Source organism: Tachypleus tridentatus, chromosome 9 (genome assembly GCF_004210375.1).
Source record: "Tachypleus tridentatus isolate NWPU-2018 chromosome 9, ASM421037v1, whole genome shotgun sequence".
NCBI lineage: Eukaryota > Metazoa > Arthropoda > Merostomata > Xiphosura > Limulidae > Tachypleus > Tachypleus tridentatus.
In genome coordinates this window covers 82,010,999-82,034,422 of record NC_134833.1, presented here as the reverse complement: position 1 = coordinate 82,034,422, position 23,424 = coordinate 82,010,999, and positions in this window count along the sequence as shown.

The window sequence follows — 23,424 nt, the reverse complement described above, 5'->3', positions numbered from 1 at the left end:
CCTGTGACTTATATTGTTGGCTGTGTATTGCGCAAGTCCCACCTGTTCTCGAAATTAGTAGAAGATTCTTGAGAGTAAGAAGCAACAATATTTGCTACAGTCAGTATACTGTAGGTCTCGGAAGCTATAATCGTGATTAACGCCCATTAATCAGAAAAACTACAGAACTGGACCAGGAACGTTTGTATATTCCGAACATCACGCAACATTTAACTTCAGTAAATTAAATTCGGATGTTTGTATTTCTACGAGAACCTTAAATATCTTCGATAAAAGTCAGCTTGTAAAGATGCGAGGCCAATCAAGCTAGCTGATTGAAGCGAGGTGTGACAATTTCAATACGAGTTCATTTACTCATCGTAAGACTGATCAATAGACTGATAATATATTTGAGATTTGTTTCCCAGATGGGGCCCGGCATGGCCAAGCGTGTTAAGGCGTGCGACTCGTAATCTGAGGGTCGCGGGTTTGCATCCCGGTCGCGCCAAACATGCTTGCCCTCCCAGCCGTGGGGGCGTTATAATGTGACGGTCAATCTCACTATTCGTTGGTAAAAGAGTAGCCCAAGAGTTGGCGGTAGGTGGTGATGACTAGCTGCCTTTCCTCTAGTCTTACACTGATAAATTAGGGACGGCTAGCGCAGGTACCCTCGTGTAGCTTTGCGCGAAATCAAAAAACAAAACAAAATTATATTTATGGTACTACTGCTTCAGATAAAAATTTATTTAATTAAATGCTGCTCAAAAGAACATTATTTAAAGGGACTTGTTATAACCCTCACATCCAAAAGAAAGTAATAACAACAAATTACCACATATGGTAATCAAAGCCTTCTGAACTTCTCCAGTGTCTGTAAACACTTAAAAACTTCAAAATTCGATAGTACTTTTTTTTTTTAAACACAAAGGTAGCTCGATGTAATTTAGCTAAAATTTAGGGAAAATAACGAGCGCTTTTAAAATCATAGATACGTATAAGGTATGCTGTTTTACCAGAAAAAATTGTAGCTTGCACCTCACTTGCCCCCCTTCACCACCACCACCAATTTTTGGTGCTGGCGTCGCCACTGTTTGTTGTCACAATAACAAACATATTTGTCTCTAATGCCTTAAAATTCATGTAATACACAATTGCAAATTGTGATACAGGATAGGTTTTATATGAGCTTCTATTTCTTAGTACTAACTTGTAAGATTACTTATAAGTACAATAAATTATTTTATATATCATAAAGAGAGAAAAAGAACTTTTGAGAACAAAGTTCAGAAAATAGAAGAGGAGAGAGTTTGGTTTATTTATTTATTTTTGATTTCGCACAAAGCCAGACGAGGGTTATCTGCGCTAACCGTTCTTAATTTAGCAGTGTAAGACTAGAGAGAAGGCGGCTAGTCATCACCACCCACCGCCAACTCTTGGACTACTCTTTTACCAAATAATAGTAGGGTTGACCGTCACGTTGTAATGCCATCATGCTGAAAGAGCGAGCATGTTTCGGTGTGACGGGGATTCTAACTCGCAATCTTAGGATTGCAAGTCGAGCGCCTGACCTCTTGGTCATGTCGGGCGAGGGAGAGAGAAGAGGAACACATCATCAGGAGGTATATGATGAAAACAGAGATATATATCCTCACGGAGTAGGAGAGAGAGAAGGGGAATACATCATCAGTAGGTAATCACTGGCTAATTTATATCATTTGTTTTTCTTGATGACGAGAAACCCGTTTGAAATAAAAATATATCTCAGAATGGCTGGTATGGGTATTAACACTTTTACTGAGAAGAAGAGAACAGCGTTTCGACCTTCCTAGGTCATCTTCAGGTTAAGAAAGAGAGAGTTTGCAACTGACTGTTGACGTACACATGTCTTAGGAACGAGAGTATAAACGGGTACGAGATTATAGGAGGCGATGCAGGTGGATGCTAGGTTGCTAATTAGTATAGGTATAAAGGTGTTCCTTTATATTGCTCTATAAGTAGGGCTTCTTTGACTTTGCGTTTGTTTATATTTTCCTACTTGATATCTGGGTGGAGAATTCTGTGGATTCTCCAATATAGAAGTCGTGGAAGTTGTTGCATTGTTTTTATAAATAATGTTGGTGTCGTGTTTGTCAATTAGTTTTTACATAGTATGGACTTTAGTTTTGTACCTGGTTTTTGAATAAACTTGGTGTTCACTGAAATGTTGTGTTTTGTTATAAACAAGCAGGAAAATGGAAACCAGATTCAAAGAACAACACCAAAAAAAAAACAACACTTTCACACGTTTTAAAACACTGCAAATCTAATAAACAAAACATAACCATAGAAAACACACAGATACTAAGTAGGGAAACAAATATAAACAAACGTAAAATCAAAGAAGTCCTACTTAAACAGCAAGTAAAACCAAAATTAAACTAATATAAAGGAACACCTTTATACCTGTACCAATTTATAACCTAACATCCATCTGCAACGCCCCCTACAATCCCGTACCCGTTTATACTCTCCTCCGTAAGACATGTGTCCGTCAAATATCACATTGAAACTTCCTCTATCTTAACCTGAAGATGACCTAGAAGGGTCGAAACGTTGTTCTCTCCTTATCAATAAACGTGTTAATACCCATACCAGTCGTTCTAAGAAACATATCATTTGTTTGTTTTAAAACGTACTCTTGCTTTCTAAGCAACTGATTATATTTTGGTGAGAAACGAAGCTTCACATAGACATACGCTGCATCTGTCTGTCTATATATACATGTATATATACTAACTGACGTACACGTTCAACACACGAGATTAACAGAGTGGTTCAGTCTTGAAATAATGTCTCAAAACCGAAAGCTGAACCACCTATGGCACTCCCCGTGGGGCCCTAAAAGGACATGCCAGGTTTAGTGACAATCGGTGCAGTAGTTTGACAGTTATAAACGGACTCTCCTACAGTCACACAGACTTTTGTCAACTGATGGTTTAAATGAATGTGTGTATACGTTAATGCATGCGTTCTTTCGACGTTTAACAAATTGCACTGCAACAGCAGTAAGTAAGCAAAGTAAGATCTTAAAACGCATGCTGAAGTCATCTCTCGCACCATACATTCTTCATGGCTGGTAACAGTTTGTACTGGTGCGTCGCAATAGTTTGCAAGGCATGATAGTTGGTCCATATTTCATTATTTTTGTAATATAACTGGTAGAGTTACCCATTATAGATACGCTCTCTGATTACTTCAATAATATTTAATTGTAAACTTCATATTTAGTTTTATCTCACTGTGTCGTTTGTTTATCAGAGCTGGCCCGGTATGACCAGGTGGTTTGGACGCTCAACTCGTAATCTGAGGGTCGCGGGCTCGAATCCCTGTCGCATCAAATATGCTTGCCCCTTTCATCCGGGGAAGCGTTATTATGTTTCGATCAGTCGCACTCTGCGTTGGTAAAAGTGTAGTCCAAGAGTTGGTGATGATGATTAGCTGTCTTCTCTGTGTACCTTTGTGTGAAATTCAAAAACAAACAAACAATTAATAATATTATCTCGAGTTCCTTAAGTGATATAATTACATATATATGATTCTAACAAAGAAGATTTGTACTAGCTTTGTTTTCTAGTGACTTCTTAGGGGAACTTGTCTCTCAAACTGGCCATAAACTTTTAACTGTCTTAAAACTGGGCAACTCAAAAGCTGTTCAGCGATATATTATCACTTGAAAGCTCAAGGATACAAATATCAGTGGTTTTCTCGAAAGGTATATCAGTTTGCACTTGCATTAAGACAACTAGTCCCCTTCAAAACCTACTTTATGACCAGTTGTCACATTACCCCCCTCTTCAGTGATATACATCTAAGTGAAACCATTGGTATTTGTATGTATAAACCTTCACGCAATAGCATTTCGCTGAACGACTTTTAAGTAGCTCAAATAAAACTTTTAACTGTTATCTGTGTAAAAGTTCTGCTTTTTCTAACCCTTATTTCTTGAATGCCAGTAGCAAAGATTTTGATATGATGAAACTATTGATTCCTGTTGTCATGATAAAGTGTTCATAATAGTTTGTTTGTTTTTTTAATTTTGCGCAAAGCTGCGTGAGGCCTATCTGAGCTAGCCGTCCCTAAATTATCAGTTTAAAACTAGAGGGAAGACAGCAAGTCATCACCGCCCACCGCCAACTCTTGGACTACTCTTGTACCAAAGAGTAGTGGGATTTACTGTAACATTATAATACTCCCACGGCTGAAAACGTGAACGTATTTGAAGTGACGGAGATTCGAACCTGCAGCTCTCAGAATACGAGTCGAGCGCTCTAACCACCTGATCACGTCAGGCCGTTAATAGTCAATCAGATATTATGTTCGAGCTGAAATGATCATTTCTTCTCGAGGTAAATGTTTCGTCTTATCTTACACTGTGATCTTAAGTTTTAAATAATGTATGTTACTAATGAACAACCTATGTATTGGTGTTGTTTATTAACAGTTATTACTTTATGGGTTCTTTTTAATATGTTAAATTAAACAATCACGATGCCACCCACAAAATGAAATCCGTAAAAGACGACGCTCACATCCAAAAAGCAATTTGATCAAGACATACTTTCTAATGCACAATAATTTAATGTTTAGGAAGATTCCAAAATCTCCAGCCACCCCTCAAAATCAACTGGTATTTTCAAGTCTCCCGTTGCAGTTCCAATACAAATTTGTGCCTTGGAAGAAAACATCCATGTACAGGGTAAACCTGTGAAAGTGTTTCAAGATGTTTGGTCTAAGACAAACTTCATTCTTCCCCACTGAAACTTGATCCAGTGAAACTGTAGTAATTAGATTAAGCACGATTAATGATGGAGGAAACAGTTCTAAATACAGCACAGGACCCGATTATTCTTATGAAATACGATTAACCTTCGGTGCATGGATAACATCACAAATAAAATAAAATGGCGAAATTCCGTTTTAGGATTACAGGCCCAAAATGAGTGAAAATTTATCTGTCATAACGTAACCTGATACGAGCAAGTTTTAATCAGTGACGAATCCAGGATAATCTGACAGGTGCAGGTGAATAGAGGTCAGATGTTTAAGCCTGCATGGCATAGACAGGTGATTAGGTAGCTCGGCTCACCATCTGAGGGTCGCGGTTTCGAATCCCTGTCACACCAAACATGCCCTCGCCTTTTCAGCCGTGGGTACTTGATAATGTGACAGTCAATCTCACTATTCGTTGGTAAAAGTGTAGTCCAAAAACTGATGGTGGGTGGTGATAACTAGTTCTTTCCCTGTAGTTTTTCATTGCTAAATTAAGAATGGCTAGTTCGGTTAGCCCTCGTGTAGTTGTGCGCGAAATTGAAAACAAACCAAACAAACCCTGCATGGTATTGGAGTAACCAGCCGCTGATGGTACGAGTATATTACAATAATTACACTATGTAACAAAATATTTACTTTTTTTTGTTCTTGTGTAGAAAGTGTTATTTTCCAATTGCTTATGCCTGAAGTAAGTGGAAAAGACCTATTTTTTCTTCGACATTTGCTTTTATGACCCGGGTAATGAAATTTTCAAATTTATTTCTTTTCTAGAACATTCCAGGTAGATTCAGTGCTGAGTAGCTGATAGATAATTTTTCGAACTTACAAGAATTTTCAAGAACTTTCTAGAATGTTGTAGATAATTTTCTAGAACTTTCCATAGTAATATATATACAGGGGCTCACTACTCACAACTTCACTTTAGTTCTAGCTGCCTAAGTGAACACATAGACCTATCAAGAAGCTGCAAGCATTCTCAAGGCTCATTCTGCTATATATGTGGCCAATTTATCAAGAGAAGAGCAAAAAAGTACTCTGAGTGCATCTGCTAAAATGTGAGAAGCCTACAAAGCATATTTCAGCATGCCTGTAGGAGATCAAGGCATCTCATTTTACCTGCGAACAGTGCATTCGCTATTCCAAGAATTGGCGTGAACCCATTAACCACTCAAGCAATTGCTACTTCTGAATGGTGGACCCTTTCAAGCGTCGGGCAATTCATCTGCTAACATGTATCCGGACCTTCCATTATCCGTCGCTCCAATGCTACACTACCCTGAGCTCCCTGTACCCACTTTGCCAGGGAGAAATAAGTCATCCTTAGAAGAGAACAGCAAATCAGAAGAGGAGGTAGGCGTTGAAGATCCAGATTACAATTTCAGAGGTGCAACTGGTGAGAGAAACCCATACTACCCAAACCAAAGAGACCTCAATGACTTGATCAGAGAACTTGGTCTAACAAAATCGAATGCCGAGCTTTTGACATCTAGGCTCAAGGAGTGGGATTTGTTAGATGAAAGTGTGCAAGTCGCAAGTCAGAGGAGGCGTCACTGACATTTTTCAAGCTTCTTCACTGGTAAAGATGGGCCACAATGTATGCCACTTCTTCCCTAAGCTGCCTGAGGCAAAGATCAAAGCTGGTGTCTTCGTTGGACTACAAATAAAGAAGATCCTGAAGTGCACAGAATTCCCCAAGAAGCTCAGTAGGAAGGGAAAAAAAGCTTGGGGCAGTTTTGTCTCAGTAATTCGGGGTTTCTTGAGAAATTACTAGACCGAAAATTATGTGAAACTGGTTGAGGCTCTGATGAAGAACTACGGCAAAATGGACTGCAGGACGTCCCTGAAAGTCCATATCCTTGACGCTCATCCTGATAAATTTAAGAAGAACATGAGAGCATACTCAGAGCAGCAAGGTGGGAGCTTCCACCAAGATACACTGGCTTTTTAATGACGCTACCAAGGAGCGTATAACGAAAACATGATGGAAAACTATATTTGGGGGCTGATACGTGAAAGTGATTTACAATCGCAAATCTCTAAAAACTACTCACTTCTAAACATTTTTGTATAACTTTAGTATAAATACATGTAAATCTTAATTCATATGTTGTTTCATTCAGACCTTATGTAAATGAATATGTGCAAATTTGCCCATTTTTACATAGAAAATAGGTAGTTTCTAAATTTCATTATCCAGGTCACAAAAGCAAAGTTTGAAGGAAATAGTGGCCATTTTCTGCACGTTTACAATATATGAACGAAAAATAATTTGGTGTATACTTACACAAGCTTAATGAATTAATATTTGGATTGATGGCTAACTATTCAAATGCCCAGCTACGTTTAGCGCTCAAGTTTGTCAGATATTTAATAAGCAGAAAATTTTCAAGATTCTAAAGGTTATGTGTACATAAAAGTAAATAAATCGTGTGTTTGAGATTGCTTAACATTATAGTTTCCACGTGTAGATTCGATTGAAATGTTTTAACGGAAAATCTCACACATATCAGACCAGAAGTAAGCTTTAGTGACGGAACACACAGTATATACAAGACCAGGAATAATCTTAAGTGACGGAACACACAGTATATACAAGACCAGGAATAATCTTAAGTGACGGAACACACAGAGTTCCAGACTATGACAGGGCCGGATCACCGTTTTGTAGACCTGACACCAAATAAACGATTTGTGAGCCTCCATTTTTGCATGTTCTGTTTATATCCTTGTTGTTCGGGTAAGATGGAAATATTCTATTTATTAGTTTCTTGGATAAACAAATTCCTCATGAACTGTTGTAAACTACAGCTGAAGTTTGACCAGTCTTATCAGTGAGGATGAGAGAAAAGATTACGTCGAAGCCTTTGAAGGTCCTGAACTAACATTACTGTCCAGAATTCAAAGTACAAGTGAAAAACTGACAAAAGTTAAAGATTTTAAAAACAATTAATCAAGCAGAACAACATAACATGAAAATATATAAGCAGAAACAAAGAGCACAAATACAAAAGAACATACACACACTTTTCTACTTTTAAACGTTATAATGAAATTATTTTGAAGCCTCACGATAACATTGTAGTGAAAGATTACACGCCTGGCCATACTCTGTATGATAACTGTGCACCTTGACAACGGCCTATAACGTAGGTTTCATTGCTTAAGGCTCCGTAGTAAGGTTGTCATGCTCAAATCACATCCATCCTCCTGACAGCTTTCCATAATTAATCTAGTGGACGGGAATGATGTTTTTCCAGTGTCCATTTTAACATACAAATTGCAGAGAAATCCTTAGATGCTGTGTTCGAAAACATTACCAGTATGTCTCTATTTCATCTCTGACTTTTTGGGACATACAACAGTAGAATAGATATGCTACAGAAGTAACTTGTGTGAGCATAATTTGTGTTGCTTTTCCAGTCAAAGACCCTTCTTGTTTCTCTTATATACTGATGTCTGGAGCGATGGACAGCTATTTCCATTGGTTCTTTTGTTGGTTGACTATCACATGTTCAAAATGACATAATTTGCTTACTATGGATTTGGTATGACTTGTTGTAAACCCCTTTTAGCGTGATTCTAGTGCCCCAGCTTGATCATTATTCATTTTTTCTCGCAATGCCATTAAGTAAAGCGATATCTTCGTCTTTATAACCTGTGTATTCAAAAGGGCTATTACGTACTTTTCCAAAAATACGTCAATTTTTTGATGGTATCAAAACATACAAGCAACGCCAAACAATATAAAAATGTAGTTCTGATAAATTCCGTTTAACAGCAGTTTTATACAGGCTGTGTTTGTTGCGTGACTTGTTGATTTGTATATTAAAATTTGTTTTTGATATAACATAATTATCCATGTTGGAAGTGGTTGTGCCACGCTCCATCCGAAACAAGCAAGACACATCTATTCCTGTTAGTCCAACAAGTGAATCCCCCAGTAAGTCAAAGGTCAGATTACGAACTTACAACTCCAAAATTCAGGGTTCAAACACAAATAACTATTTGTATATCTTCACAAACAATAACCCTGTAACGAAAAACTCTCCAGACAAACAACACCTCAAATGGCGGACACACCGTCTGGTTAAGTACGCAGAGAATTTGAAAATATATTCGATTTATCACTTCCATAGGCCTAATTACATTCTTGAAATATACGTGTCTTTAATGAAAATTCAATGCAATGTATATTTTAAAAATTGGAATTCGTCATAATAGACCTCTTGTGAGTGTGGGCCTTGCGTCATCATTAATACTCACAGATTCAGGAGGAACACGTGGCGTGTAATACATCAGTAGTGAACTTTAATGATGGAATACGTTGCGATATACTAATATTTTTTCCATTTGTTCAAAAGGGGTAAACTTTAGGGATGGAACACTAGCAGTATGATAATATTTACATTTGCACTTGATGAGCTTCGACCTTTTAAACAGTGTAAACTTTGGGGAAGAAACACGTGATAATATGGTACTATTTTTATATATTATCAAGTTGGAATAAGTTATCTTATAGTAACGTTTGTGTCCAAGTCTTTTCGAAGCCTGTCTTCGTTAGCATGATGCTTGCTGTAGGCTTATTTAGATGTTATTATCTTATAACGAAATAGACATTTCATTTTAACTAACTTAACGTTGATACACGAGGACAATAAAACCACGTGCTAAGAGCAGCATGAGCTTATTCCTCACCAAAGCAAAGGGGTTAAGAATCCACTAAAAATTAATGTGGTTCTAATTCATTCGCATATGGCACTGAGATTCCTCCGGCGCGGCAAGCTTTGGCTCCCAGCGACCGAAATTACCCGCCCCGGCGCCACTGGTTCTTTTCCCCGCTTGTTTCCAGGGATGTTTGCGGTTCCGTAGAACCGAGAATGTCTTGACAGGAATAACTTTCAGCGTGATTCACATATGATTTTGATTTAACGGCATCTTCATTCCAATTCACTGCATTTATCCCCCACTACCGCCACCACGTCACTAGCAGAAGGGTAAGTTAATTGGAATTTCTCAGACTTGTCATTCCAGCTGTAGAAATCGTAACCAATGAGCATACACAGTTTTTCTTTGTTAAGAGTAAATTTAGCTACCGTTTTATCCTTTTTAGATGGCTGGCAAAAACTGTGGAAAATTAAATTCTTTGAGACTTTGGAAAGTTGATAAAAAAAAGACAACTGTTTCGTATTTCGCATCTTAACCACACGATGTAAAAACTGTACGTTGCGGTTTTATTATTTTACGCGAAGACACAATACAAATATTTGGTTATTGTTAAATCTGAAGCCACACAATGCTGTGTCTGTACTCTCAATGTTACAGGTATGGAAATCCAATTTTTTATTATAAATCCTCAGTGTTACCACTGAGCAACCTGGAATCATGGGTTCAGTTTTCGCTTATTCTGTATACATCCTCAGAACTCTCATTATGTTTTCCTGGAGGTTTTTAGTTCAAGTGATACCTTAGGTGGATAGATGTATAATGTTACTTGAATAAAGAACCAACCTTGGCAATTGATATCAACTTCCGATTAGAACGAGCGAATTTCTTAAAGCAGAACTAAAAACAGTAGAGTCAAGTTTTGCTACATTAACTTTTATCTTATTGTGTGTGTGTGGGGAGTTTCCTTATAAACTCAACAATATCTTATTTTGAGTACAGGTTTGTATATACAGTGCCTAACTGTTACAGGCGCTGACAAGTGGCCACCCATACCAGTAATCTTCTGTGTCACCTGTCTCATTTATACTGCTGACACAAACACGTGAAGTTCAAGCATTTTTGACAATATTTGAAAACTTAACTCAGATTAGAATGGCCCAGTTTTGTAGTATACCAGAATAATGCATATAAAGATCAATTCTGAAACTGGTTTGTTTTAGTTGTTATAGAAACAGTCGATGGTCCAGGTTATAAGAACGAGTTCATTAGGGACACTATAAAGATAATGTCCTTGGAAACTTCATGTTTATTCGTTTTAAAGCATCTGGATTTAAATTTTTAAAATTTAAAATTTACCGATGCACACTGTAGCTACGAGTTTGTATCCATAAAAAAGCGGACAATGAAGTTTGGTAAATTCTGTTAGTTTGTTCAGTGTAGATGTATTTGTAGGTATATAATGCTATGGAATTGTAACACAACCATGTGTATGGAAATAATTACATAAATTTGTTTAAGAAATATGTAAAGGTTGCAGTTATTTTTAATTGTCGTTATTTATCGGCTTGTAGTGGAACTTTTGCTATCGATGAAGAGCATTTGGTTTCTGATTTCAACAAAATCTGAAGCACAAGAAAATATATTGTGTAACGAAGCTGTCATTAGCACAAAGAGATGTGCTGTTCAAATATTACCTGATTCCCGGTATCGCTTCGTTCGATAATACGGTGCAGGTAAGTAATATAATTTTTAAAAACTGTGATATTTGGAAATTAAAGCTTGTATGTTGAAAACGGTTTCTTTATAGCTTAAAATAAGTTAATAATACACAACAACTATGATAGACATAACTCATACACATTAACCAATATATATAAGTTTTTTTTAAATATTTTTATTTTTGGGGCCACTGTGATCTAATAACTGGCGTGTGGAATTATGGATCTGTTGATTTTGAATTTAAATAAATAAATAGTTTTTGGCTTTTAGGGGCCGTGTATGTATTACAAGGGTAACAGTCAAATTCCACTATTTGTTGGAGAAACGTTGCCGGTCGATGCCCCTAACTATATCTTTTCCCCCAATCTCTCGATTCAAATTCAGATACGCTTAGTTTGCGAATATCCAAAAAAACAAAAAAAAAAATAAATTGGGCTTTATTTTACAATGCAGTAAATCCATTCAAAGCTCTGGGCTAAAACTGAAGTATTTTTATTGTTGTATGCAGGATGTACCTCGTTGTGGTTTTGTAGCACTTTGACATCTTGGATTTTTTCAATATCGACTTTTCATATCATCTCGTCTAGTATCATGATGTCAAAATATACTGATGTTCTTGAAACCAGGACAAAGCTGTAACCGAATCGAAGTTATTTTTATAAAAGATTACTTCATATAATTTTTCTGTTGGTCATTTATCAGAAAACAAAGTTCATGATTCAATATTCAGAACCGAAGGAAATGTTCCAAACGTAGGTTTTTTCTTTGAAACATTATTAAAGCTATAAAACTATTATAACATAAAATAGAGCGGATAACTCGCTTAAAATATTTTATTTAGATTTATAATAAACAAAAGTGCAGATTTTTAATGCTGTAAGTCCTTAGTAAGTCAGCAGGCGCAAGATAAATAAACTTAAGTGTATATAATAACATTTAAAATTTTGTCAACAGGAAGTTGCTATTATCTGTCTATAGAGTATACATGTCTAAAGGTGCTTAAACATGCAGATAAAAAGGCCTGGCATGGCCAGATGATAGGGCGATCGAATCGTAATCTGAGGGTCACGGTTTTGAATCTCCATCACACTAAACATGTTAGCAAATTCAACCGTGGGAGCGTTATAACGTGACGATCAATCCCACTATTCGTTGGTAAAATAATAGCCCAAGAGTTGGTGGTGGGTGGTGATGTCTAGCTGCCTTCCCTCTAGTCTTACGCTGATAAATTAGGGACGACTAACGCAGATAGCTCATATGTAGCTACATAGTTACACCGTTTTGTCTGCTCTTTTAGGGCTTTAAATCACAGAATTTGGGATATTTTATTTCATATTCAAACCTAGAAATTAGCCACTTACTGATAAAATAATACAATAAATAAATATAGTTCATCTTCGCATTTATACGATGACTCAATAACCGTCTTATTGCTTGAATAATAAGATAGCTGAACAAAGTTCACCTTTGCACCACTTCCTATTCATAAATATTAGTAAACCTGAAATGTAAGCAGAAAATAATCAAAGCAAATGATAAATTTAAAGCTTCGCTGCTTTATCTGAAGTTTAAAGTGTAATGGGATTTAGAACATAACCATAACCTATTTATTGGTGTGCTATATAAAACCAGAAATACCTTTAACAAAATTACAAGATCATTTAATTCACTGTTTTGCTGATTGCCATAACATCATGTAACAATATATATATATATATATGCGTATTTTGTGTTGTATTTTTTTATTCAGGATACTTGAGTTCATTCAAAAATATGTGCTGAGGTACGGCTTTTAGTTAATATGTGTGCTCAGGAATTGTTTATAGTTTACGTTAAAGACAGATCTACGTTTATTTCATAATACTTCTCATGCTTGTGAAAAACTGCATACATGAAAAACAAAAATATTAACACTGACTAGAATAAAAGTTCGTACCATACTTACTGATTCAGCTTGTCGGTGTATATGGAATCTAAACTAGAAAATAAATAAAAAACGTTTATATGAAAACCAAAACTTTGAATTATTAGAGACTTGTGTACATTGCAAATGTGAAATATAAGCAAAATATAAATGTTTGTATTCAAATAATAGCTTGAAATTTTTGCAAGTTTATTAGGAGTGTGATATATCCTAAATATATAATATAGATAAAAATAAACAGCTTGTGTGTGAAAATATCTTTTCGTTTCTTCGTTAGAACTTCATTAAAAGTGGTTTCATTTCAAGATGTGAATTAACAACATTCGAAAAAAGACAACCCAAAAAACAACAACATTGAAACAGAAAATATGCGACGAACGAGAATAACTTCTTGCCGTTTTTAGTATAAAGAAAGCTCAAAGCAAGGAAAAGTCCGCCTTTGATTAAGACATGGGCGGTCCTGAATGGTCGTCTTTTTCTCAAATAGAATTTCGACTCCGCCTTTCGAGAGATTTCAACTGAAGATGGGACAAAGACATTCACGTTACACGGTTGGCTAGCTGCAGCCCTCTTAAGGCTGTATTTTGTTTAGATATTGCGTCAAAGCTCCAGAAAAGGCGGGAATAGCAGATCTGTTGATAATACAATAAAGAGGAGGAGTTCGATATTGAGGCAGACTCCTTGCGCAACCGAATTTATTTAAAGATAGCTAAAATAAACATACAGATTCAGTTTAGTTTCGTCCTGTCTGACTTGAAAACAGTTCCGTGAAAACACGGAATTTGTTCTCACAAATTTCTAAAACATTCTCTTCTAACGAAAACACAAATTATATTAAACTGGCAAAGAAAAAGTAGATATATTCAAGGGACTGTATACACGCATATGCTTTTAAAAAGTTTGTTTGAATTTCGAGCAAAGCTATACAAGGGCTATCTGCGCTAGCCGTCTCTAATTTAGCAGTGTAAGACGAGCTTCTCCAACGAATAGTGGAATTTATCGTCATGTTGTAGCACACCCATAGCTGAAAGGGCGAGCAAGTTTGATATGACGAGGATTCGAACTCGCGACCCTCGGATTATTAGTCAAGCGTCTTATCAACCTGGCAACGCCTGGCCACTTTTAAGAAAAAATACTCTTTATTTACTTGAAATTTAGAATATAGGAGTGGATATGCTCAAAACATCAACCAGCGGCTTTCCGCTGTTTTTGTAATTACATTAAAATTTCATATTTTGATATTTTCATTGTATATTACCACGACCATGAAATTTTTATACAGATTTCTCTTTTTTCTCCGGATGAAATTATTCATTATTTTTTTCCGTTACAAACGGTGGACGTGGAGTACAGAAAGGTTGCAAACATTAAATAGCGTATTGAACGAAGAGGTTTAAAACACAAGCAGAGAAACCAAGCTATGTGCATCATTCTGTCTTGTCCAAAGCGTTCGAGAAAGGCGCTCAGCTGAAGCGCTCAGAATGGAGTGAGCGTAACGTAACCTTGGAAGGTGAAGTGAAAGTTATCTTTACTCAAAATTTGACTAAAACTGACTTTACAGAGCTCTTGTCTGATTTTTTTCTTGTGGTACTGAATGTTATGAACTGTTCGCATGATTAAAGAAAAAAAGCCAAAAACCTTAAGAAAAAGACTTTAACTTGTAACTTGTTTTATTGGCGCAGGAATCAGGGTAACAGGTGAAACGGATTCCTCCTCGATTTGTGCGGAGAGAGGCAGTGGTCAACTTTTAGTACAGGAACTCCTTGGAAACCAAAACAACGAAATTTCTATTTTTAAAGATTCTAACTTTTTATTCGTCAAGATTAAAAACACAAGAACATATATATTGTATAGGATCACTCTTATAACGCTCTTCAGATTAAATTGATGTCTAACAATTTCAAGTTCGTTGAAAGTCGCACCACACACATCAAGCTGAAAAAAAAGTTCCTATGCAACACTTGGCCCTTTATTTGTTTTATTTTTACTTTTTTGCTGTTAATCAGTAGTCATATTTGGAGTTTTCAATAATTCTGAAGTTCAGTGTTAAGTAGTTCTCATGTTTGTCTTCTTTCTGAAGTGCATTGTTGATGAATATTAATCACGTTGGAACTGGTTCAATGATTCTGAAGTTCATTGTTGATGAATATTAGTCATGTTGTCTGGCTTGATGATTCTGAAGTGCAGTGTTAAATATGAGTCAAGTTTGTTTCTTTCGATGATTATAAAGTGTGTGTTAAAGACGTGTACTTTGAATTATCCCAAACACGTTTTTTAAATAATTAGACGATAAATACATTTTATCTTAGGAACATACGACCGGTTTTCTATATTATTGGAGTATCAGCCCTATTTCATATTGTTGATCCAGAACCTGGTGAGATTTTAAATACACGTAATTATTGTTGTTGTTATCTAATACGAATCACAGGTACTTTTAGGAGCGTAACGTAAAAACTCAATGCGAAGCGATTTATCTGGGAAACAAATCTCAAATATATTATCAGTCTATTACTGTTAGATGTTCTAATAAAAGTTACAGAACCTCAGAAAAAAGGTTAAACATGATAATAAATTAAAAATAACTCGTCTTTACTAAATGTTTCGTCACATGTACTAAGCTATTCATTTAAAGTGGTGAGTGTTTTAAGTTTCTTACATATATTGTGAATTTTAAAGAATATAGTGACAGGTGATTTAGATTGATTGATTATAGACTACAATATTATTGGAAGCAGTCAGTTCTTTGGACGAAAGTTTCGGGAAATGAAGACGTTTCGGGTAATTTATGTAACTCCGAATAACGATAATGAACCTCATCTCGACTTTTCCTGCTATCTTCGTTACAAAAATTTCCAAAGTTCTTATGCAACTCACAAAAGAATGAAGACGGCATTGTTGAATTCGTCATGGTTGTATACGTAAAATAGCCACCGTTAATAAGATATAACAGTATTAATGAGAACTACGTGGTCTAAGATTAAAAATCATATATTCTTCTCTAGTTCTTGAAACATTAGTGATTACTAATAGTTATATTTCTGTACCCGCAGAACACGACTTATAACACAATTTATTATTAGATGAGAACTACGTGTACTGGAAATAAGAATTATATGAACCTCTTTAGTTCTTAAAATAAAACTTATCACCAATACGGCTATACTTGGATGTAAGGTTAAAAAGGGTGATATACTTCATCTTCAGTGGAAAATAACCGATGAAGCAACATGTTTCTTAAGTTGAACATCATAACTAGAACTGTGATATAAATTTGTAACTAGCTGAAACAGAGTTGTTATATTTTGAATAGTATTAGGGGATTAAGAAAGGTGTATTAACCTAAATACCATAATAAAAATGGCCAGTGTCTGTTATTCTATCCTGATTAAGGTCAGTCAGTTAATATACATGTAAATAACAAATAGTACTAGGTAGTCTCTCAGATTGACGTATTTAAGGTTAATAAGTGAACCTAAACTTCATGAAGAGGTCAGTTTCTTAGTGTGACTTGGTTATGTTCAATCAGTTAGTCTACATATCAAAATAGGTTCATCATTTGGTAATTAAGCCTAACACGATGAGATATTTGAAATTCATCATTACGTAGTTATGATCAGTCTGTCGAGAAAGCACCTGCGAAGTGTTTCTGGAATACAACTGAGTTTCCTGGTAAGCTTTTCTTTGACTCTAGTATTGTCATCATATAAATATTTAAGATACAACCACCCAACAGTGCAATTTAGAACAAAACTAAGAACGTTTAAAACACAGAGTAGAAGATAATGAGAAAACTATAACATCTTGCAATAAATTAAACATTTTAATCATTGTTTGAAGCCCCCTATCGTGCTTTATTATTTCTTATTTGTTTTATTCTTAAGCCTACTAGCAGAGTTAAATAAACGTATTTTTAAATGTGTGTATTTGATTTGTGTTTACTAAATTTCAGCCTGTTTAATCTAAAAACATAAGCATAATACCAGAAAATCTAAATGAAGCTATAACTTTTGAAGAATATTTTGTTATTTTTTGTGTTTAAACAATCGGAATTTGACTATTCTTGTTTTATGTATATTTGCTTCGTTATTCCATAAATATTGTAATAAATATTTTCCCTCACTTTTTTTATAACTTCTAGGGCAATAAATTATAACTTATCTGAAAACAATCCATGTTGTTAGGAAGAAAAGTGATAAACACGAATACGTTTCTAATTATAATAACTTACGATTAAAATCAAAGAAGATTGCGCCAGCTCAATCGAGTTTTACCAAATGTATTATCCGTTTCTGTAAGTGATAAAACATACGTCATCAACCAGTGGCGAAAGAAATTACTACGTTAGCTTGACTTTGAAAATGTAATTAAATGTGCGTTATGTATTTCTCCTGAGCTAGGATGAAAGTTTTAGATATACGTTTCCCCAGTGTCAAATATCAGCTTTTATATTACAAATCGCATACGTCGTTGCTATGTATACAATCATAAAAGATATAAAATATGCATGTGTTTTGACCAAAATTGTATAAGGGGATAAGGTGTAGATATAAGGCAAAAAATACGACTAGTATGGAAACCCTATAGTTATTAAAGTGTAAACATATACATCAGCTCCCTTGGTGTCACATGAAATAGAGAGATCAAAGTTTCAAGATGTAGGCGAGTTTACACTTGGATGGACTAGACGTCCAAGACATGCTACTCAGTACGGTGTGAAACAAATTGGTCCTTATAAAGTGAAAATAGGTTTGTTTTTTGTCATAGTGTGACTGATAAATCCCAAAAACTTCCAGCTGAGATGATACTCAGGAAATTAGAGGTAAGATACTCACATGAGCAGAAATGTTAACCATTTTCTACAAGGAACTATGGGAACCACCTGCTTACTCAGCTGAAGAAGCGGCAAACGTGTTTTAACCTTTATCAGATGAAAACACCTCAGAAGGATGACAATGATGTGAACAGTGCAGGACAGAATAGAAGACGTTTTGTCAGTGTATATAACACATAATAAAATTGAGATCAGTATTATCAAAAACAGTTACGAGTTTCTTACTGTAGGGAAGTTAGCGCAAGCAGTAACTCTGATGCATGGTTAGGGATTAAAGTATAGTCAAGGCAGACAAGAATACTATACTTGGCCGTTTCATAAGGTTATCTGGTAACTAGCATTTCATAGCATTTCAGACTAGCAAATTTGATCAAATGCTTCATTATTTTGTAGCGACCTGTGGGTCGCAAGCTAACTTTCCTTCACTGAACATGTCCGACCTTTCAACCGTGGGGACGTACAGTTTGATGGTCAATCTTACATTCGTTGGTACAAAGTAGCTCAAGAGTTGGCAGTTGGAAATGTTGACTAGCTGCCTTCTCTCTAGTCAATTACTTCAAAATTACAGACGGCTAGTGCAGATAGCCTTCTAGCATATTTGCGCGAAATTCGACAGGCAAACAATACTTTGTAGTGTATATAAAACAACTGGTTAATATCCTCTTGTGGAGGTTTAATGCTTATTACACGTTTCAATACTCTTTATGTATAATAGTTAATAATACCCTCATACATTTGGGTACTAAATATACAATACTTCTATTATTTGCTTAAAGTATGTACATTTTGAATTCAGAACAATATATGATTTCTCATTAAATTCAGATATCCTTAGATCTACATTTACTTTTATCAAATATATTTCTCTGAAAAAAATAATGACATTTTGGTACAGGCCCCTTGTTTTTCTTAATGCATTCTTCATATTCTATAAAGTCTTACATTCGAAATCAGTGTCATAGACTCGAATAAAATCGTGCAAAAACAAAATTTTCAAAAGTCGTCCAGAACATGTGAAAAACGTTTTTTTATCGTGAATTGATTTCTAAAAATGTCATCAAACGTCTTCTTAACAAACCAATCCTTCTTAGTTTAAAAGTATCCTAAAACAAGCACCGCTCGCGAATATTTTAGAAAGCTAAAAGAAATATGCAGCTTTCATATAGTTTGTGGATTACGAGAAGTTTTTCAAGTACCAGATACCCCCATAAACAAATGGTGAATTATGGGATACTCTTTCAAGCACCAGAGAATTCTTCAAATAGTTGTGAATTAAGAGGTACTCTTTCAAGTACCAGAAGCCACCCTTAGATTTTTATCGATTATGAGGCACCTTTTCAAGTACCAGAAACCCAATAAAGAAAATGCTTTCGTTGAGTAATACTAAAAAAGTATAGAAGGACCAATTCATAATACAGGCGATTATGAAAGTCAACTTTCAACAAGTGGACTTTGAGTTTTCTTTCTCGTTTAACTCAACATAAAAATAAGAAAACAATCCAACGCTTAAGTTGGAATAAAAATGTAAAAAAAGTTCTGAGTTCAAATTTCTCTATCTTGAGGTCAGACACTAATATAAACTCTTTTGATGACAAAAAAAAAAGACTACAACTTCAGCTCTACGTTAATTAAATGAATAAGAAATTAAATAACTGAATGCCACGTTACGTCACTAGGGAATTCTGGAGAAATCTGCGCTAGCCGTCTCTAATTTTGCAGTGTAAGACTAGAAGGAGAGCAGCTAATCATCATCGCCCACCGCCAAATCTTGGGCTACTCTTTTACCAACGGAAAGTGGGATTGACAGTAACATTGTAACGTCTCCACGTCTGAAAGGGAGACCATGTTTGGCGCGACGGTGATTCGAACCTCGACCCTCAGATTACGAGTCGAGCGCCTTAACCATCTGGCCATGCCGGGCTTTTTTGGAGTTGTATCCAAACGTTGCTTTCCACATATAACGCTCCTCAGTGGTACAGTGGTATGTCTGCGGCCTAAAAAAACCGAGTTTTCGATACCCGTGGTGAGCAGAGCACATACAGCCCACTGTGCAGCTTTTTGCTTAACTTCAAACAAAGAAATCTATGTATAATTTCATGTTGAATTTTAAAACATTCTACGGCATTTCTAAAATATACGAAGGTGTACCCTTCTCTTTCTGCATCAAAATTAAAAATCAAAGGGATTAACATGAATAGCATTGAAGGTGTAAAGCCCTCTATCTGTCTTGTTGAAAATTTTGTTCATCCGACTATTGCCACCTATGTCTGAAAAAATAACTTGTTAAGTTGTTAGGCTTGCATATGCGAAGTTTTCCTTAGATGACCAAAAACGAGATTAATTTATGACATAAGAAATTAATTTTACATGCAATATATTTTGTACTGAAAAACAACAACAAAAACATACAGAATTAAACTGAAAATAAATACAATAGATCACTTCAATATTCAAATAAAGGAACCAGAATAAACACTATTTGATTGGTGCTAGTCTAATGGTTATCTTATTGTTCTTTGTAATGTTTTAAAGAACTTCGTTTGAACACCTTATCACCTGACCGGTTCTTAGATATAGAACATATTGCTAAGAATACAGTTTATGGAGTCCCCTTGATAAAAATTAAAACATTTCCTTAGCTAGTATTACTTTTCTTTCTGCTAGTGCTTCTCATGGTGAATAGCTTTAAACCATTAGGTGTAATGACTCCTTTTTCGTGAACGTAAAAGTTATTATGTCTGGTTTAACATATTTTTTCATAAAAGAAAATAAACCAAAGGATATTTTACTTGCGGTATCTTAACAGCATATTCATAGTGTACAGCTTGACATTAATTTGTTTTTACATAAACATAAAAAAGTGATTATATATGTCTCTAAGGTTATGCTTCAAACAAAGGGATTTTTATCCTACTGTAAGGTTATGTTTAAATAAAGAGTTTATTTATCTCAACGTCTGTTTCATAATTTTACAATGAGCTATTACATGTGCTATCTTATTTTGAGCTGAAAGAACAGCATCCTCTTTATTGTCTCATCAAATAGTTGGATTTGACTGTCACTCTTATTGTGCACTCATGGTCCTAAAGTTCGGAGTAAATTTCTCGTGGCAACAGACCACAAGCCATAAACCGCTGGATTTACCACCTATGCACGCTAATCATTGGAGAACGGTTGAAAAATAAAAGCATACATTAATTACCGTTTGTCAACTGAAAGGCAGTGTTTACAAAAACAAACATCAGCAAACAATTTATTAAAAGAAAATGCATTAAGATTTACCTTCTTAAGGCATATCTGTGATTATCTAAGTCGTAATTTTTATGCAAAAAATATTTCCCTATTGGCTTAACGATAAAGTTCAGAGCTCATTCCCTCAAAGGACAACTGGCGGTAGTCCACTGTGCAGCTTTGTATCAAAACAAACAATAGTAGGGTTCATTTGCCACAATATTAACATAATAAGTATATTTTAACAAAGTGTTTACAGAGTTGTTCTTATACAAGTGTTGCGTGTAATTTAACCGATAACTAATAGACTAGAATACTTGTCTTTAACTTTGTAATTCAAATACATTAATTACAAGTAATTCCAAGATATAGGTCTTAGTTTATTTTAACAAATCCTGCCTTAATGTTTATTGCTTCGAAATATTTCTGGAGCAGCGTTTTCCAAACGATGGTTCTGGAACCCCAAGAGGCTACAGGTATATATTTTAGGGGCTCAATGTCGTAGTTTTCATTTTTTATGGTTCTGCAGATTTTTAGCAATATTTTAACTTCCTTCTAATTTATTAAAATCTATACGGAAGAAGTTAAGACTATATCTCTCTTCTGTTGAGCTACAATCGAAAGCACCGTTTTCTTCAAAACAAGCGAAGTATCATTAGTTTCAGTTAAATTGTTTTTGTTTTCAATTTTTTTTAATAATTATATTTCCATTTTACTGGATACTAACTGTGAACTAATGACAGTATCAGAAAACCAGACTGAGTTTACAGTAAGCATATTAAATACTATGTGTTACAGAAACATTTTATTTTTATTACATTCAACACGTTCAAGAGCTACTTTATTTTACACAATTTTTTACTGCTTATAAAGGGTTCGCTGCGAAAACTATTATTACTCGAGAGACTCACGAAGAGAAGTTTTGGAACCGTTGTTATAGGATATTTTTGAAAACCCAATTTGAAATGGATTACCATTTATTTCTAATATTTGTATACAGTTCATGTTTATGTAACCGATGTTATGAAATGAAGACTTAAATTTACAGAGATATTACAGACTGCATGAACAAGTAAACTATTCCACTTCAAGCCGGGAGGTCAGCGTTATTTGAAAAGTATTAACAATTAGACTGTTATATATCGAGTTAAAGGTTAGCGTTTGATAGAATGTATTAACAAATAGAATATATATTCTATCTCGAGTTCAAGGTCAGTATCATTTAGAATACATTAACAACGAGACGCTTATATTTTGAGTTAAAGTTAGCTTTTGAAAGAACGTATTAATAACTAGCTAGACTGCTGTATCTCTAATTCTTGTTCAAGGTCAGCGTAATTTAGAGCTTATTAATAAAGACGCTGTTACATCTCGAGTTGAAGGTCAGAATTTGAAAGAACGTATTAACAGCTTGACTATTATGTCACGTTTGACTGACGTGTGCCGTAGAGACCTTGATTTCTCTGAAAGGGGGCGTAAGGCTGCCTGGAAGGGTCATCACTCTATACAGGAGTATGTTGTTTGTTAGTCAGTCAGAAGAAACAGGAATGATGTTCCATAAATGACATTTAGCTTTGCAATTTATTCTGTCATGACGTCACTCAAACGTGCGCATGATATGAATCACGAGAAGAATTATGCGCTCTGTAAGCTACAACATGAACTTCAAAAGCAAAAATAACAGTATTTGTTACTCTTAATTTTTGTTTTATTTACTTTTAAAACAGAAAACCTTTGGAGATCCTGTGAAAGTACATCTAGTAATATATACTTAGTACAATATAAAACACACCAACGAATACCAGGAAAGTGTATTGTATAGACCCTGATATTATACACCTATAATAAGATATCACACACAAATAATACCAGAAAAGTGCCTTTTATAGACCTTGATATTACGTAATTATGGCAAAAAGTGATATTTTATACTTAGTACGCACAAGAAATATCAGGAAATTGTCGTGTTTGGTCCTTGATATTCTATGTCCAAAATTAACGACGTTTCTTGTAAGTTAGTGATATAAAATAATCAATCATAATCAATAACTGCTGCTTAACCTTCTGAGGAATATTCCTTCCTTTTCCGATAGTGTTTGTCGTGGAGATATACCTATATTTAACCAAAGACATCTACATTGAAGTGTGAAAAACAGTCACACTGCAGCAGCATCCCTTTTGTGTAATATTCAGACATTTTCATAGAATAAAGTTAACCTAACTTATAGCGTAAAGACTTGATATTATTTCAACTTCATGAGAA